This window comes from Theobroma cacao, chromosome 4, assembly GCF_000208745.1.
Source record: "Theobroma cacao cultivar B97-61/B2 chromosome 4, Criollo_cocoa_genome_V2, whole genome shotgun sequence".
Lineage (NCBI taxonomy): Eukaryota > Viridiplantae > Streptophyta > Magnoliopsida > Malvales > Malvaceae > Theobroma > Theobroma cacao.
The window spans coordinates 22,150,974-22,171,009 of NC_030853.1; the positions used below are offsets into that span (position 1 = coordinate 22,150,974).

The window sequence follows — 20,036 nt, forward strand, 5'->3', positions numbered from 1 at the left end:
AATGATGTGAAATCAGAAATCCCTGATACAGTGGCAAATTGAAAGGAGAAAGATGTGAATCCAAAGCACGAAATGGTTGTGCTATAGCAAGCCATGTGTGACATGGTTATGGCAGGGCAGGGTTTAGAGTTTGGGAAACGGCATGTTGGGAATGTATGAAACGACATGGTGGGAATGTGTGACGTAGTTGTAACACGACAGGATTTAGAGTTTATGACATGCCATGGAGGGAATATGTGACATGACTCAAAGGGAATATGTGAGATGACATGGTGAGAATGTGTGACATGCCAGTGTGAAAATGTGGTACGTCATGGTGTGCATATGTGGCACGCTATAGTGAGAATATGTTAGATGGCATGGTGAGCATATATGACACGACTGTGAGACGGCAGGGTTCAGAGTTTGTGACATGTCATGGAGGGAATCTGTGACACGACAGAGTTCAAGGTTTGTGACAGCCATTGAAGGAATCTGTGACATGACGGGGTTTAGAGTTTGTGACACGTCATGGAAGGAATCGATGACACGATAGTGTTTAGAGTTTGTGACATGCCATGGAAGGAATTTGTGACACTGCAGGATTGAAAGTTTGTGACACGCCATGGAGGGAATCTGTGATACGGCAACGTTTAGAGTTTGTGAAATGCCATGGAGGGAATTTGTAACATGGAAATGTTCAGAGTTTGTGAAATGCCATGGAAGGAATCTGTGATATGGTAAGATTCAAAGTTTGTGACATGCCATGGAGGGAACTTGTGACATGACAAGGTTCAAAGTTTGTCAGATGCCATGGAGGGAATTTGTGACACGACAGGATTTAAAATGTGTGACACAGCATGGCTTGAACATGTGACATGACATGGTTTGAAATAGGAAAAAAAGGGGGCAAATAATGAGGAAACCGATTGGACTTTCACTGAATGAATGCAATGAATAAATGAATATTTATAGAGGAAATTGTGAAGCCATTGCATTTTAATTAAATATTTTTCAAAAATTGCAAACATCTGTGTGAAGGAACTCAGAGAGTTTGATTTGATTCATTCCTTATTCCCAAAGGTACCAGAGTGTTCGACTTTGTTCTTTGCAAGCTGAACGACACTACGGCAACAATGTCGGTTATCAATGAAGGGGTCAGTCAGTCTGAAATTAAAACTTTCTTCTGTTCGTTAATTTTTTGCTGGGTTTGTGTGATATGTTTGTGTTTTGTCAATTTTTTTCAATTGTTATGTTTAAACTATTTTCTTCCTGGTTTATGGTGGTACCAAAGTTTTGAACTACAACATTTGATATGGCATGTAGTGAGTTAACTGCTTTTTAGGGTTTTTAGGATGTCATGACATTAGTTATTTTAGGGCAGTTCGTGTAACGAGTTAATAATTACATTGATTGGCATGTCACATGTCATGGGTATTTTAGGTCAGTTCGTGTAAGGACACAGTAATTATAGTGATTGGCGTGTCAACGTTGGCGTGTAACAACATTTGACTTGATATGCATGGTGTGTAACAACATTTTACTTGATATGCATGGAGTGTAACAATATTTTATTTGATATGCATGCGTGTAATGACATTTGACTTGATATGCATGGCGTGTAACAACATTTTACGTTATCTACATGACGTGTAACAACATTTGACTTGATACACATGGCGTATAACAACATTTTACGTTATAAGCATGGCGTGAAACAACATTTTACGTTATATGCATGACGTGTAACAACATTTTACTTGATATGCATGGCATGTAACAACATTTTACTTGATATGCATGGCGTGTAACAACACTTATTTCTTTCTTCAGTATACCTTGTTGCACATTATGGGTTAACTAACTCGTGCATGTGTGCCATGTTTTGCAGATCTAGTCCAGATAATATGAGGATCTTGACAGTTTGCTTATTGTGCCGAGGGAGAAGTGGGCATTCAATGTCTCCATTAACACCCACTGTACGTGGTCGCAACTGCATTACATCAACAAGACTCTCCAAGAAAAAGGGGAATACGATGCAGTGAAACATACATGTTTCGAAATACTGTTGGACGTATATCCACAAGGCTACTTTTGTGCTGGTCTCTCGCATAACATCATGATTCGTCGAATCACTATGACAGTTTCAATAGAGCATGAGCTATGGTTTACCATTGGCAAAAGTAAGGTGCGCATATCAAAATAGGAGTTCTACCTTATCACCGAACTGAAGTTTGGTCAAATGCCCAATGTGTTCACACAATCGTATGAGTTTGTTGCAGATGGAATTCATGCGAGATACTGGAACGGGTAGTAGAGTGTTAAGTTGCAGGCGTTGCTTGATACATTCCGCGAAGGCAACTTTCAATGACCAGGAGATGCGACCAAAATGGCACTCGTCTTGATCGCGAATAACATTTTATTTGGTCAAGACTACTGTAGACGAGTGACGCCTTGGCTCTTGTCATTGGTGGAGGACATCGACGCTTGGAATGTCTTCCCATGGGGTCACTATGTTTGGAGGTTGACCTTTGACTACCTTCTAAAGGGGTTTAAAGTGCTTGCCTCAAACTTTTAGAAGAATACTCCTTTAAGGTACAACATTAACGGATTCGAGTGGGTGATACAGGTACTGTCACGTAACATTTTTCATTTTCCTTTTGACATAATAATTTATGGTTGCACTCGTTTATCATTTACGGTTTGACAATGGTTACATTTGACTTGCAATTCTGGGTAATGGGGGCAATTTTGGCCTTGCGAAAGATAGTTGACCCCTCTGCTCCAAAGGACAACGTCTACCCATGTATGTACAAATGGTAATGCAATTAGAAGCTAAAAAACTTCTACAAGGCCGTTGAAATGTTGGAGTTATTTGAGCATGTGAGTGAACAACTACTAATTTCTACTATGAATTTGTATAATGATTTTTCCTAAAATTTAATCACAATCCCTATTTTACAGTTATAGGTAGTCGAGACCTTAAAACCCACCTAGATGAGGTCAATCGAGAGTATTTTGTGGACATCGATGTCTTGTTTTTTGAGGGCCACCAATACGTGCCAATAGCGCACATGGAGGATCGGGTGGACTGGGGCTTAGGTGCATGGAAAAGAGGAGAAACTTGAAGCAGAAAAGAGCCACTGGTGCCTTGAAACGGAGGCACACCATCGCTATTAGAGTCGATGAGCTATCGAGCCCCGAGTTGATGAAGGAAGGGGATGACCATGGCAATGGCAGTGAAGAACCGGTAAAGACAATTCTAACGATTTGTGTTCAATAATTCCATATGTGATTATCGAATAACATATTTGTGTTTGTAGTTGGATCATGCGACGATAGCTCCATAACCATCGAAAGGTCTTCCTTAGACGCATAATGCTAACGAGCCGTCGGTAAGATCAGTTCTAACGATTTATGTTCAACAATTCCATCTGTAATTATCGAATAACATATCTGTGTTTGCAGTTGGACCATGCGACACAGCTCTTCAACCACCGAGAGGTCCTCTTCAGACGCATGGTGTTAACGAGCCGTCGATAAGATCAGTTCTAATGGTTTGTATTCAACATTTTCACATATGTTTATCGAGTAACACAGTAATTTTTGTTATTGTAGATGAGAGAGGTGTCGGTAGCTCCTCAACCATCGATCAGTCTTGCTCAACTGCATAATGGTAACGAGCCCCCGATAAGGATATTAAAGTTCTAATAGTTAATGTTCAACAATTCCATATATAATTATTGAAAAACACAGTAATATATGTTATTACAATTGACCCATTTGATAAGAGTCAATGACGGAGTAGTCATGAAGCGTCAACTGCGACGGATCATACAGTTGACCCATTCGACAAGAGTCAATGACGGAGTAGTCATTAAGCATCAACTGCAACGGATCATATGCTAGCATAAAAAAGATATGTTAGAGTTGAAGGCTTCAATTCAGTCATTGACTTTGGCAATGCAGACGTTTGAGGACCGTATTGTTGCTCAGATTTTAGACGACTTGAAATCACAAGTACGTTAAGCTATATTCGCTCATATATTGGTCGTTTACGTTTAGTAAGTGTAGTTTTATTTTTTGTTCTTAGTTTATGGTTTGTGGTATTTTAGGAGCTAACGGATTTTTCTATTTGTCTAATTTTGTAGGGCGATCCTTCATCTCACGATGCTAGTGAGGACTACGATGATGCTGATGATAGGCAGCATGATGAACTTGGTGTTCACATTCACGATGACGTTATTGGTGCTGATGAAGACCCTATTCTTGAGGCTAATTTGGATGATGCTGTGGTAGGGGATGTGACCCTTCAATCAGATGATGCTGAAGGAAACCCTATTCTTGAGGCCGATTTGGATGATGCTATGGCAGGGGATATGACCCTTCAATCAGATGATGCTGAAGGAAACCTTGTTCTTGAGGTTGATTCGGTTATTGATGCATCTGTGGGAAAGGAAGGGGACCTTCACTCAGTCATGGCTGAAGGAGAGAATCTTCCTCAGGCCGATGCATTAGTCAAGGCAATAGCAGGAGGGGGTGGGAACCTTGCATCACTTCAGCCTGAAGGGGAACATCTTCCTCAGAGTACTTCTGAAGCTAGCGGGGTCACGATTGTCGTCACCAGTGTTGTCTAAGGTCCATCATCGTGTAGCAAAAATTTCAGACCCAATTGAGTGAGCACAGGTCAAAATGGTGAGCAAATACATGGCAAGCCCGTACGTCGACCCCTTATTGAGCCGTCGGGACCTAAAGAACTCAATGGTGGAAGTGTACAAAGCTTTCAAGAAAGACGAGTGTGCGAGGTAAGCTCATAAAGAACATTACAAATATTGTTTTTTAATAAAACATTAATCCACCAACGCTTTTGAAATTCATTCTATTACATATGCAAGCGTAACGTCAGGATCTTAGGGGATCAAGGGGCTGAATTTTTCACAACATTAGAGGATCCCAAAAGGAAATGACAAGTGAACAAATAGACAGATGGCTCAGTGTACTGTGTAAGTGGATGATAGGGCCAAAGTCTAAGTTGTACAATACCCGTGCATGCGTGATTGACACGATATTTTTCGTAAGTTTATTTGAAATATTTCAATTCTATAAATACTAAGTTTTTGATTGCATTAAGTGTAAGCTAATGTATGCATGTTTCATAGGACACCATCCATATGCTACACACCGTATTTCCAACTGAAGATGGCTAGTCCACTATTGAAATTCTAGATGAGTTATGGGGGTACATGAGGGGTGAGAGGCTGATATACGGTAATAAATGGGAAGATGTTCATTTTATCCTTGCACCTTGTAATTTGAGTGGGTATTGGGTGGTTGCGAAGATCGACTTGGTGAGGTGGACGATCAAGGTGGTGGATTCCACAAGAACTTCAAATGCTAAGGATAACGGAGTACGTGCAGGTTAGAGGACACCCTTTACGACAATGATGCCAATCATTTGCCACCAAGTCGGTTATTTCAACAAAACATGCCAAAAGACACGAGATTTGACGTCAATGTCATTGGAAATTCATTTGTCAAAAGCTAAAGTGCATCCGCAGAATGATAATGTCAGCTGTGATATGTTCATGATAGGGTACATTGATGATATTTTGCAATTGGAACCGATCAGAGTTAAGCAGAATATGATTGCAAATATGCATTGCCAATATACTCTAAAAATTTTTTCCAACAGATGTGAGAGTGAACCCTGAACATATAGGCCCTTGTTTGTACATTTTTTGTATATACAATTACATTTATTAATTTTAATATTCGTACATTTTATACATTAATTTCTCAATTCAAACACAGTGCCTATAAATCTCAGATAGTGATGTAAATTTAAATTAATACTGTAATCACATGGCGTGTCACCCCTGAATATTGCAACAAGTCAACCTGTCACGCCATGTATCTGTTTCCACCCAGTGTGTCACCCCACAATACTGCAATAAGTCAGCGTTTCACGCCATAAATCTGCTTCTACTTAACGTGTCACCACAACTGGGGCATGGCGTGTCACCCCACAATACTGCAACAAGCCAGCGTGTCACGCCATAAGTCTGCATCCACTCAGCATGTCACACCATAAATTTACTACCACTCAGCATGTCACCACAAGATGACACTGACATATGACAATTGGGGCATGGCGTGTCACCCTACAATATTGGAAAAGTCAGCGTGCCATGCCATAAATCTGCTTTCACTCAGCGTGTTACCACAATTGGGGTGTGGCGTGTCACCCACAATATTACAACAAGTCAGCGTGTCACGCCATAAATCTACTTCTACTCAACGTGTCACGTCATAAATTTGCTACCACTCAGTGTGTCGCCACAAAATGACACCAACATATGACAATTGGGGCGTGGCGTGTCACTTTACAATACTGGAAAAGTTAGCGTGTCATGCCATAAATCTGCTTCCACTCAGCGTGTCACGCCATAAATCTGCTTCCACTCAGCGTGTCACCTTACAATACTAGAGAAGTTAGCGTGTCACGCCATAAATCTGCTTCCACTCAGCGTGTCACCAGAAGATGTCATTGACATCTACTAATTACAGCATAATCTCAACCCCCACACCATCTGATCAAAACTGCCATGTGGCATTTCTTTTATTAGCTTAGCATAATATATTTTTTTTGTTCATTTTCGTACTTATATTTCAATTTTTTTAAATAAAACACTAAATAAACATATTCTTTTTGCTTATTTGACATTAGCTTAAGTGAAAAACTAAGTTAAATAACCAATTTCAATTTTGGTTACTATTATAAATAGAAGAAGAAAGAAATTATTTGGTCATTTTAAATTATTTTTGTAAAAATGATAAATTAATTTTTGTGAAAATGATAAATTAATTTATTAATTAATTTACATTTTCTACAATCAAATAATCAAGTAAAAAAATATTTATATATATTTTCAGCAACCTAAATCTTTTACACTTAAATATTTGGCTTATTAATAAGCATATCCCATAAGCTATCAATAATAATAATCTACTCGAACAGTATAGGGACTTCGCAAGTTTATTCGGTGTTCAAAACTATGGACAAAATGAAATGAATAATCAAATAATATATCTACAAAATTAATAAAAAAAATAAAGACTCATCTACAAGAGGAAACTAACAAACACAAAATATGAATGAATGTAAGATACTGCAAGAGCAAATTGTGACAAAGGTATTGCACATGGGTTACACGTTTAGTTAGGCTGACAAGTTGTCTTCATCCATAAGACACCTTACGTTTTTAGATATTGTCTTTCGTATTGGACAATTATTGCTTGTGTGATCGGTTTATCTGTAACTTGAACATGCTTTCGGTCGGTGCACTCTTGGAGGCGCCGATTGAATTGGAGATGGTGCTGGATTTGTGGATGGAACTACAAGTGAGGATGGGCAATTCTGTTTGTTATGCCCGTACCTCATGCATTGTGAACATTTACATGCTCGACTACCTTCACCAGCCGATGGAATCCTTCTCTTTCTAGGTTTTCCCGCTTGGCCTCGCCAAAGTGGTGGCAAGACAACAATTTGTTTCACATGAGGGGGGATGTCCCACTCACTAGAAAGCCCTATCAGGCGAATAGACCCCACATAACCTTCCACCAAAACAGTTGTCTTGTAGTAGTTAGCGCAGAATTCAACGGCTTCACGTTTGCATTTACTTGAAAAATACAATGAACTCAATGTTCAGGCACAATGTAAATGCTATGTCAATTAGGGTTCAAATAAGAAATAAAGATATTTTGACCTTATTATTTCAATGGCATTGCTACATGGTAGTAAATTTGTTTAGAACTCATAAACATGAACACGTCTTCTTGAACAGGTTTACAAGTCCATCTATCTTCCTTTCTTTAACTTTGAACTCCACTCGATTGGTAGGTTTAACTACAAAGCAATGTGCATCATTGAACTGTTTACTCAATCGCCTAGCAACCCAAGGGCTGAGGGGCGTGGTCACCTTGACGGCCTCCTCGTACCAGTTATGGAACCAATGCTGGAACATGTCTCTAATGAACTCGATCAAAATAGTGATTGGAATTTGTCGTGCATGCTTTAAGCATGAGTTAACATATTCTGCAATATTGGATGTCATTATTTGGTATCGCCTTGTAGATGAACATGCACGTGCCCATCTCTCAAGGCTTATTCTCATAAGGTCAGCATGGGCTCTCGCGTGAATTTGCTTGAGCTGGTTCATATGTCTGTTGAAATCGAAAACCTTATAGCAATCTTGAGCAAGGGTGAAAATCATAGAAACATTGTCCTTTTTGAACTTGTTTTTAAAGTTTTTCTTCAAGTGGTAACCGCATAAATCGTGGTACACTTTTGGGTATGCATTTTGGATTGCTTTCTTAATATCGAGATGCTAATTAGAAATGAACATAGTGTTTTCAAGATAACCAACTGCATCACACAGCTTGGTAAGAAACCACATCCACGAGTCTTCATCCTTAACATGGCCAATGCCAAACTCAACTGGATATACACACTCGTTCGCATCTTTGCATGCAGTGACAAACATAACACCCTTGAACCTGCCTTTTAAATGTGTCACATCAATTGCAACCATAGATGCATTATATCCCTAAATTCCTGAATACAAGCCTCGTATGACTAGAAACAATATTTGAATCTTTTTGCCTCATTAGTACCCACTGTAGTGACTGTGCCAGGATTTTCTTATTCGAACATATAAAAATATGAGAGTAGTAGTTGAAATAACTCCTTCAGGGGACCGAAAACAAGCCTCTCTGCATACTCCTTCGCTTGCCAGGCCTTACCATACAAGCATTCCAATCCCCACTAAACCCTCATCTCACCAATTATCTCTTTAGGTCTCAATGCTACTCCATTAGCCTGAAGCTTGTGTGACATAAGTTCACTTATTATCTTTGCACTCATGGTTGTTAATTGCCCTTGCAAACCATCGATAGTACACATGTGTACTTTGTGGAACGTCCAAACTTGCCAATATTCTCCTCCTTCAGGCATCTTCGTTGCACGCACACTAAACTTGCATGCCTTATCCTTACAACCAACCTCATAATGACCTTTACATGACCTTTTTACTTTTATCCCAAACTGCTCTTTTAAAGCCAACGTGTTCAAAACTTGTTTCAAATCGGCCTTCAAGGAAAATATTCTTCCTTTGTATATGCAATTATTGTCACATGTCGACTCCTCAGTTATAATTATTTAGAAGGAAAACCTTTCTGCACATAGAATTACCCACGTATGAGATATCCTTGCATTTCCCCTTTCCTGATAACTTCATGAAGTAATGTATCTGGGGAGTGAATCCCGTTCTCATCAACGATGGGGCTATTTTATATGGGGTCATTACACTGAATATTTCCTACATCAACACCTTCGACAAGTTCTGTTTCGCCTTCAACATTATTGCAAATTAGAATGTCACTGTCATAAAGCCAGTCATTGTTTGAACTCTTATCATGCCATTCATCAGGCCCATCATCTGAATTGTCATCAAATTTATCTTCACCGACAGGGAACAAATCCTCATTTCCCTCATTAGATGCAGTATTATCCCCGAGCGTCGTAGTGTCACTCTCCAACATTGTAGTGTTGTCCTCTAGTGTCGCATTCTCATTTGAAAATGCCATTACACCCTCTACAATTTCACCCGATCGTTGTATTTGTTGGACAGAAGTAAGTAATTGGTTCGATGCACATCCTGATTGGAATTGTGTAGCCAACTGTTTTGTGAATGTTGTGTGTCTACTGAGCTACACAACTCTTGTGCATACGTCAATTGCCATTGTTGTGGGTTATGGACCGAATACTGTGGTATATGTGAAGCATTGTAAATCTTATTTTGATTGAGCTAATTACCATGTTGTTAAGCTTCTTCATATGACATAACATTTGTTTGGCATTCCTTAATGCTGACATTCATAGCCGAAACATTCCTTGTTCTATCAGAATTAATGCAACATCTTTATTGTCCTTGATAATTGTCTATGATAGCTCTCCAGGTGTATTGATCAATACATGTAACTCGATCTTGTCAATTTCTGAGTTTACCCCAACAACATCTTCAACCAGCTTCATCAAGCTCACAAACAATAAATCACTCTTAACCCCCTGCATTCGTGACTCACCACCCTTGTAAATGTCATCCACCCACTGACCACCGTGTCTTATCACAAGTTGCACAATTGGAACCCCATTGAAATTTTGAAAACAAAAACAATTTGTCAATCATTTTACATATTACATGACATATTGTGTTCTAAAATTTGTTAGTCATGTTGTTACACGCCATTTTAAAAAATGTTACACGCCATGTCCAAAAATTTTACACGTAAGTTCAAAAATTGTTACATGCCTTGTTCAAAAATGTTGCACACAAGTTCAAAAATTGTTACACACCATGTTAAATAAAAATGTTACACGCCATGTGCTAACACATGTTATTTCAGTATATTTTTTACATGCCATTTGCTTTATAGATGCATAACATGTAACAACTTTGGGCAATGTTTCTAATCCATGTTCTAATTTACACAAAAAGTTTCAGAAATTTATATGTTGTAGCAATAAACCCAATAACATATCTTGATGTCATCTCTACTATAGGGTTTGTTTATCAATGACAGTATGGCCAGATGCCGAGAGATAAACCACAGCTCGATGACGATGGTGCTCAACAGAGAGTTGATAGAGCTCATACAGTTCAGAGAGCTGAGAGAGCTAATGACGATGGTGTTTAACAGAGAGTTGACAGAGTTGATACAATTTAGAGAGTTGAGAGAGAAAGATGAGCGAGCTCAAATAGCTGAGCATTTATTTCTAGTTTCTCTCTGGCTGAAGGGAGATATCGGGAGCTTAATTTGCCACGATGTTTTTAAAGACATTTTGGTCTTTTCATGCTTCTTTTTGGCTAGAAATAGATAACTTTATATGAGTGGTTATTTATGAAATCACCTTATAAGGAGGCCTATTTCTCACAATTTTCTCTATATAAAATTAGGATAATTGATTGGGTCAATTAGTTAACACTTGCCATTCTCAATGGGATTAATTTTTTTTACACTTTATGTCCAAACTATGTTGTTTTTTATATTTGAAAGGTTTTTTTATTACTTTTTTTTATTTTAGTAAAAAATACTTGAAAATAATAATTTCTAATTTTTAATGCTTAGAAGATGGATTCATTTAATATTTATCAATTGCAATTTAATATTATTTTCTATTTATATCCTCTTATACTGCATGAACTTGAATCTATAGTATTTAGACATCTTTTTTATATATGAATGTTTAAATTCCAATAAATATACATCCAATTCATTGAATAAAATAAAAAAGTCAAGAAGGTTTACTCATTTCTCAATATGCATAGCGTACAATTATCATTGAATAAACAAATTAACTAAATTTAATAACGTTTAGCTAATTATTATATATATAAAAGATAAATACTATTAGAAATTAGTAACTATTTTATATTGATAGGATCTTTACGTTATACTGTTATCATATATTCTACAACTGTTTATCTTAATCTACCAAAAGTATACGTTATATACTATCTTATCTCTTAATATTTTATTATATATCTAACAATCCTTGATAGGATTATTGTCTTCTTTGGATAAGTATTGTTTTATAATCATATATGTAAATGCAGCTTTCCGGTAATTAAAATCAGAGCAAATAACTATCTTTTATTAATACCAGTTTATCTTCTCCTCTACCAGTAAGAACTATATATTCATGTAGTTCAATAATTCTATATAGCACAATAACAGAAATCAAAGAAATGAAAACAAATATATGTGGCAAAAAGAAGAGTAAGTTGTCATCATAGTTAGACATATCTAACAATTATGTAACAATTTATATTTCCTTAACATTTAGCTAAGTACAAGTCTTGCATCTAGAAAGTTGATATACATCATCCAACAAAAATGAAAACCTCCAAATCACAAATGTTATTCATTTTGTTTGAACAATATATTTTTAATGGAAAAAAATTACTAGATGTTTAGCAGGATTGTTATCTTCTTTGGTTAAGCACTATTTTAAAACCATATATTTAGGAGCAACTTTTATTGATTGAAACCAAAGCAAATAACTACCTTCAATTAATACTAGTTTATCATTTCCTCTGTCAACAAAAACTATATATTCATGTAGTTGACTAATACAATAGAACTTTTCTTACAAACTTTTTTTGTAGGTATCAAATTGAATTCAACTCCAACATAATCGATATTTTTTGTGACAATCTTAGTTTTCATAATAATAATATAATTTATTATATTAAAATATATAAAAATTAAGATAATTAATAAAATATTTATCTATTCTCTCATATCTAATAAATATTTATTTTTTCTCACTTCCAGATTCCTATTAATTTTGAACTAATTATCTCATTTCCTACTAAAAATCTATAAAAGTCAAATATTAATTAATAAAATGACATATTCTCTCACTTTTCTAATTATATGCCTAATAAATCTTAATATTTTATTACTTTCCAATTCTTACAATGCTATTAATTCTCAACTATTTTTCTTATTTTCAATTAGTTAATAGTATATGTATTTAATGATCTTGAACAACTATTTTTTTGCACTTATTTCTTATATTTGTAATAAACTAATGGTAAGATGCATTTAATGATTTCAAACAATTATTTTATTTCCTATATATAAAACCTATTATCTTTTTTTTTTCAATTTCTAATATCCACTTCTTTTTAAGTTTAATTTTCCTCCAAAAATCATAAAACAGTGAGCCTTATTTACAATTGCAATAAATATTCAACAATTAAGTATTATTATTCTAATCTTTGCATACTCATTCACTTTAATTTAGAGTTTATATTATATTATTATATTACCTTTATTTCATGTGATAGTTAATTTATTTGAATTAAAAATTTTGATTGTTGATTTTATATTAACCATTTAAAAATATAAAACAATTAGAATAGCTAAATATTTTTGGTACTTCCTAATAAATATTTGAATATGTCAAATCAAAAATATGAATTTGGTTATTCAAAACTTAAAATTTTTTTCTTAATTTCAATAAAAAGGCCTCATTGGAATATTTTGCTTTAGGCCATTGATGTTATTAAGACGCCTATACACAAAATCCTTATTGAGGACAACCACAAGGCAACCATTGAACATCAAAGAAGACTCAATCTTATCATGAAAGAAGTGGTCAAGAAAGTAACTATTAAGTGGTTAGATGTTGGAATTATCTATCCAATTTCTTATAGCACATGGGTAAGTCTAGTCTAATGTGTACTAAAGAAAAGGGGAATGATTGTGGTTTCCAATAACAACAATGAGCTGATTCCTACACGAACAGTGATTGGATGGAAAGTTTGCATGGATTATTGCAAGTTTAACAAAGCTACAAGAAAGGATCACTTTGCTCTTCCCTTCCTTGATCAACTGTTGGATAGGTTGGCTGGTAAGGAATAGTATTGCTTCTTGTTGTGGAGGTGGCAGACATTAGTTGTTGTGGCTAGGTTTCTTTTTTTGTTTTGATTTCTTTCATTTTATATTTTGACTGTTAAAAAAAGATCTAGAACTAGAGTAATTTTCTGTTTTCATTTAGCCTTTTACCAATTAAAAGAGAATTGATAAGTAATTTGCAAGAAGAGATTACGAGGAAGTTGTTTCCAATAAAAAAACCTAGCATATTTAGGTTAATAAGGAAATAACAAGAAGAAAATTTAAATTGTTACGAACTTTGTTTGACGAAGAGAGGTCTTTATCAGAGTAGATGAAGTGGAATATGTCCTTGATATTGGGATAGGATGGCGTTTAGATGAAATCTGAGTGGCTTAATTCGTGAACAAACGAGGAAATAGGAGGTCAGTTAGAATGACTTAAGGCCAAGATGATGAACTCCATGAACCACGAATGGTGAAGTAGAAAAGGTGGGTTGATCAGTTTTCATTTTGATTCTTGCACGACTTGTCAAAATGTAATATACATATTTGCTTGATTTCGAGCCTGAAACAAAAGCTGTCCAATTATCTTGATTTGCATTAATGCATTAAACTTATGTAGAATCTGGGCCCAAACCAAATAACGAGTTATCTAAATCAATAATTTAAATTATCTTTCGGTTGTAATAAACTTTTGAACTCTTTTTATTCTAAATTGTTGTTGGGTTTTCCAAAAGAAAGTTGCATGTGGTACTTTATAAAAAGCTAATACATCAAGAAGGAAGAAACTTAATAGTAGTAACTTTTAAAACATTTTAACGAATTAAAAAGTTTTAGGCTTTTATATATAAATGCTTCCCTTGTATTCTGATTTTACTAGACCGTCAAAGAGTTTTGAGTTCTATAACTCTCCGTCTCAATGAGCTTGCTCAAATTCTTACTCTTGCTGCTTTATCTTGTTTCTTCTGCTAGTTTTGTGCGGCCACTATGCCACGATGATGAGCGATCAGCTTTGCTACAATTGAACGAAAGCTTTATTGTCAATTCTTCGCCCTCTGATAGTGATGATGCCTATCCCAAGACCAACTCGTGGGAAGTCGAGAGGGAAAGTGCAAATTGCTGCTCGTGGGGTCGAGTGTTACAACAACACTGGTCATGTCATCGGCCTTGACCTTGGCAGCAGCTATCTCTATGGTTCAATCAATTCCAGCAGCAGCCTCTTCCGTCTTGTTCACCTTCAACGGCTCAGTCTAGCAGAAAATTTCTTCCATTACTATAAAATTCCTTCTGCGATAAGGAACCTTTCAAAATTAACATCTCTTGACCTCCGTTTCTCCAGCTTCTCCGGTGAAATACCGTCAGAAATTTTTGAGCTGTCACACTTGGAGTATCTTGATCTTTCATGGAACTCGTTGAAGCTTCAGAAGCAAGGCTTTTATATTCTTGCTGAGAAGTTAACGAAACTCAGTGAACTTTATCTTTCCGATGTGAAGATATCCTCTAGGGTACCTGCTGTTCTGGCAAATTTGTCTTCATTGGCAGCTTTAATTTTGAAAAATTGTAGCTTGCACGGTGAATTGCCCACAGGAATTCTTCAATTACCCAATCTCAAGCATCTCAGCTTGGAATTGAATCCGGATCTTGCTGGGTATATACCAAATATTCATGGCAGTTACCCTCTTATGGAGTTAAGCCTTGCGAATACGAATTTTTCGGGACAACTGCCAGAATCAATTGGAAAGCTCAAGTCCTTACAATTGTTGGACATCAACCACTGCCGTTTTGAAGGGTCAATACCCACCTCGATAGGTAACCTTACTAATCTTAACTATCTTGACCTCTCGTATAACAACTTTTCAGGACCTATCCCCCATTTACTTGGAAACTTAAACCAGCTTGATTCTTGGATTTATCTTTTAACAAATTTGTTGGTGAGATACCGTCTTCCTTAGCCAATGTTTCCCAACTCACTTATCTGTCTCTTTCCACCAACAATTTTAGCCCTAGACCTTTGTCCTGGCTTGGTAAGCAAACCAAGCTAAATTTCCTGGACCTGATAAAGACCAATTTGTATGGTAACATCCCTCCTTCTGCCAGAAACTTGACAAAAATTTCTGAATTGTATCTTGGATGTAATCAATTAGATGGTCAGATAGCAAATTGGATAGGAGACCTTACCCACCAAACTCTGCTCAAACTTCAGGAAAATAAATTGGTAGGTCCTATTCCACAGTCAATCTCTAGGCTTGAGAATCTCATACTTCTTGATCTACAATCAAATTTTCTAAATGGCAGTGTGAAATTTGGCTTCTTTGTCAAGTCAAAAAATCTCATCAGGCTCCAACTTTCAGGAAACAATTTGTCTTTGACTGATGTCAACATCAATTTCACTCTTCCTAAGTTCAAGCTTTTGGGATTGGCTTCATGCAACTTACTTGAGTTCCCAAATTTTCTGCGTCGTCAAGATGAATTGGAGTTTCTGGAACTTGCTAACAACAATATTCAAGGCAAAATTCCAAAATGGATTTGGACCATTGGAAGAGAAACACTATCCTATTTAGATGTTGCTTATAATTTTCTAACAGGATTTGAGGAGCTTCCAGCTGTTCTTCCATAGAGAAGGTTAACGATTTTGGACCTTAGATCTAACAAGCTCCATGGATCACTCCCCAATCCACCACCTTCTGTCATCACTTATTTTGTCTCAAACAACTCAATAACGGGGGAAATCTCACCAATGTTCTGCAATCTGTCTTCTCCTGTTGTCTTGGTGTTTTCGAATAACAATTTGAGTGGAATGCTGCCACCATGTTTGGCCAACCTTAGTGCCTCTCTGAAAGTAATCAATTTTCAAAATAATCACTTCACCAGTGACATTCCTCGAACGTAAGTGAGGGGTTGTTCATTGAGGATGATCAACTTCGCGCAGAATCAGTTGCAAGGGAAGATACCAAGATCACTGGCCTATTGCACCATGTTGGAAGCTCTTAATCTTGGAAAAAATCAAATATATGATACTTTCCCCTTTTGGTTGGGCGTTCTTCCAAACCTTAAAGTTCTAGTCTTGAGATCCAATCGATTACATGGTGCGATAAGGAAACCTCAAAGCAGCTCTGAATTCTCGAAGTTGCAAATAATCGACATCTCTGACAATAATTTGGGAGGTGAGTTGCTACTGGGGTACTTCAATATATGGAATGCAATGAAAGTTGCCAACGCAGGTAACTTATCATGCATGAATGCGACCACAGGCTTTCAGAGTAAAGAATTTTTTTTTTGAAAGGATGAGATTTTATTGCTATAAAAATCTCCAAATGGAGACTTACAGTAGCAAAGTCACAAGTGACTTGCTTGAAAACAAAAAGAGTTCCCAGGAGGGAGGTTTGGCAGAATATAGAAAAGATCTTGATGAGCCATCAGACATCAATCATACTAGAAAATAAAACGAAGAAATCAGAGCCAATATAGGCTTACCCCAACTAATCTGGGACACTAAGAAAAAATAGAACACCAGAATTAGTGGGGGCGAAATCAGAATAGAGATGGCAGGTTTAGGAAAGGTTAGCATTGCGATTAACAAAGTAGACATTATGGTTGGCTTCTCTCACCACCCCAGCTTTTGCAAGTCCGTCAGCTACCATGTTGGCTTCACGCCTGATGTGGCAGAAAGAGATGCTTGTGATGTTGCATAAGTGGGCTTCGATTGCATTTGAAATGAATTTCATGCACCATGGAACTTTGCTGTGATCACGCACCCAGTTTACGGCATTGGGGGAATCACTTTCCACTTGCAATTGATGAGTTGTGGCCCACGGAGAAGAGAGGAAGAAGTCAATACCTTGTTGAATGGCTTTGAACTCTGCGAAGTTGGAGTCCTTAGCACCTATGTGATGAGAAAACGTCCCCCTGATGAATCCTAAGTGGTCTCTGAGTACTTCCCCTATGCCAGCTGGGCCAGGCTTCACTCTAGCTGCTTCGTCAGTGTTGAGTTTGAGGGATCCAACTGGAGGAGACAGCCAGTTGATGTTTTTCCTTTGGGAGATCTTCTTCTTGTTGCCATAGAGGACAGTAGGATTAGAGAGACACATAATTGTTGGAATGTGCCCCATTTGCCATCTCACTTTGCACCATAGGGAATATCGAAGAAGGATAATATCAACCATTTGCGTTGCTTCGAAGTTCTCCCCGTTAAAAATAATTTCATTCCGGCATAGCCACAGAGACCACATAGTAGCAAAGAATAACATTTTCCATGCATTCTTCAAATGAGAAGGCATGGGATAAAAGAACCAAGCCTTAAAGAATGAAAGAGCATCACCAGGGGAAACCCAACAAATAGCCCATTTGTGGCAGCAGAGAGACCATGTTTTCCATACTACTGTACAGTCAAATAGGAGGTGAAACGGAGTTTCAGGTTGAGTAGAGTAGAAGGTACAGTTGGCATCATTTGGATTAATGATTCCTCTTTGCATAAAGAATTTTCATGGTCTGATTACTATCGCTACTCAATTGAACTGACAAATAAAGGCGTGGAACTAGAATATCAGAGCGTTCAAGATTCCTTCACTGCCATTGATCCCTCGAACAACAAATTTAATGGAGAAATTCGTGAAGACATTAGAAATTTGAAGGCAGTTAATATGCTTAACCTTTCAAACAACAATCTCACCGATCATATCTCATCATCCTTGGCCAATTTAACACATCTTGAATCAATGGACCTCTCTCGAAACAAGCTGTCAGGGGAAATCCCTCAGCAACTGGTACAACTCACATTCCTTTCATTCTTTGATGTCTCTCATAACCGTTTCAAAGGGCCCATACCTAGTGGAAGACAGTTTAGTACATTTGATACGAATTCATTCCTTGGAAATTTGGGATTGTGTGGTAGCCCTTTGCCCAAAAAATGTGGAATTCCTGATGAGTCCTCAGGGCAAGATCCTTTGAACTCTGAAGAAGATAAAGGAATCGGAAGTCTGATTACGTTTGATTGGAAAGTAGTTTTGGTGGGATTTGCAGCTGGGCTAATCATTGGAATGCCTCTAGGTTGTAACTTTATTAATAGGAAACATGGAAGGTTTTTAATGGTTTTGGGAAACAAGCAATTGAGAAGAAGAGAGAAAAAGAGGAGGCACAAATTTTGTTTTTGAAAAATCATAAATGGTTTCTTAAAGCAAATTGTCTTTTGTTGACCAGTCACTTAGGCAATTTTGCTAAGGTGCATGCAAGGAGCTGATTCAGATTCGGATGAATCTCTTAGGTTCAATTGAGGACTTCTCTTATAGTGTATAGAAAGGAATGTCTTCCGAAGTTTAAATTTCTACGTTACCGGATGTATGTGTGTGCTTAATTCTAACTTCTTTGTAATATTTTCTTCTCGTGGATGATGAGAGTGATAAAGAACTTGTTGATGTATAGTAATAGAATAAAGGTCTTTGATTTGTCTTGTTACGATATAGAGTCATGCAACTTATTTAGTACGAAACAAATGAAAAAAAAAAAAGTAAAGGGGGCAGCTTATTACATTGATATAATTTGTGAGAAAAGTTTTTGGAGTTCGAGCTTTTCCAAACTGATGTGTCATTATGCAACCGGACGTTGATGGTTGCTCCTTTACGGGCCATTCTTAAGTCTCTTAAGCCGGATGTTTATGCCATGCCGATCTAGTGTAGTCGCGACCAAAAATATTAATGCCATTTTAGCACTTGACCCCTAGTGAGAACTGACACCCAAAAATGAGTGGGAAAAAAAAGGGAAAGGGAAAAAATGAGTAATCTTATTAAGATTTATAAAATTTTAAACCATCATTATAGCCATTTGTCACGCTATTTTCATCACTTTCTCCATTGAAGTCAGGTGTTGACGGGCATCACTTTTCAATTTTTAATTTTTTTATTGTTATATGCATAAAACTTTATAATATATAATATAATTATTTTTATAATTATTTTTTAATCACTTCTCATATAAAATTCTGTATTTGTCACTGATTAAAGTATCAAAAATAAACATAACATCATTATAAAATAATTATTCTTTTAATACCACATCACTTACTTGTTAGCAAACAATTGTTCTTTTAATTAACGTGTTAATTAATTAGCACAACTTATGTCAATAAACTTATGCTTATTCAATATTAATACAGTTGTTCATATATCAACTTGCAACGAGATTATAGAGCCTTTCATTTTTTAAGTCAAGCCCGAGTCAGCTCCACTCAGCCTATTTAATTATTGTTTTATTATTACACTAATAGCATACTATTATATTTTAATCTTTAATATTTTTAAAAATTTTAAAATTAATATAATATATTATTTATCAAAAAAATAAAGTAATCAAGTTGAGTTTCGCTAAGTTGAGGCCTAAAATTCTATGTCCAAGCTCAACTTTGGATTGAGCCTATAGGCCTAGGTGAATAGTCTAGCCCTTATGTACCTCTAAGTCTAGAAATGACTCAGTGCAGACATGTTGAACCAACAAGATCACTGAAAGAACTATTCGAGGCAAAGAAGAACAAGGTATGTGGGTCTCAAAGATAAGCTTGTTACACCTAAAGCAATTAGAGAGGGTGGTGTGCCTGTTGTCTAA

At 36.5% G+C, this 20,036-nt stretch overlaps 1 pseudogene; it reads left to right on the top strand.

The window, feature by feature from the left end:
• LOC18602122 lies at positions 14,199 to 16,755 on the top strand (annotated as a pseudogene).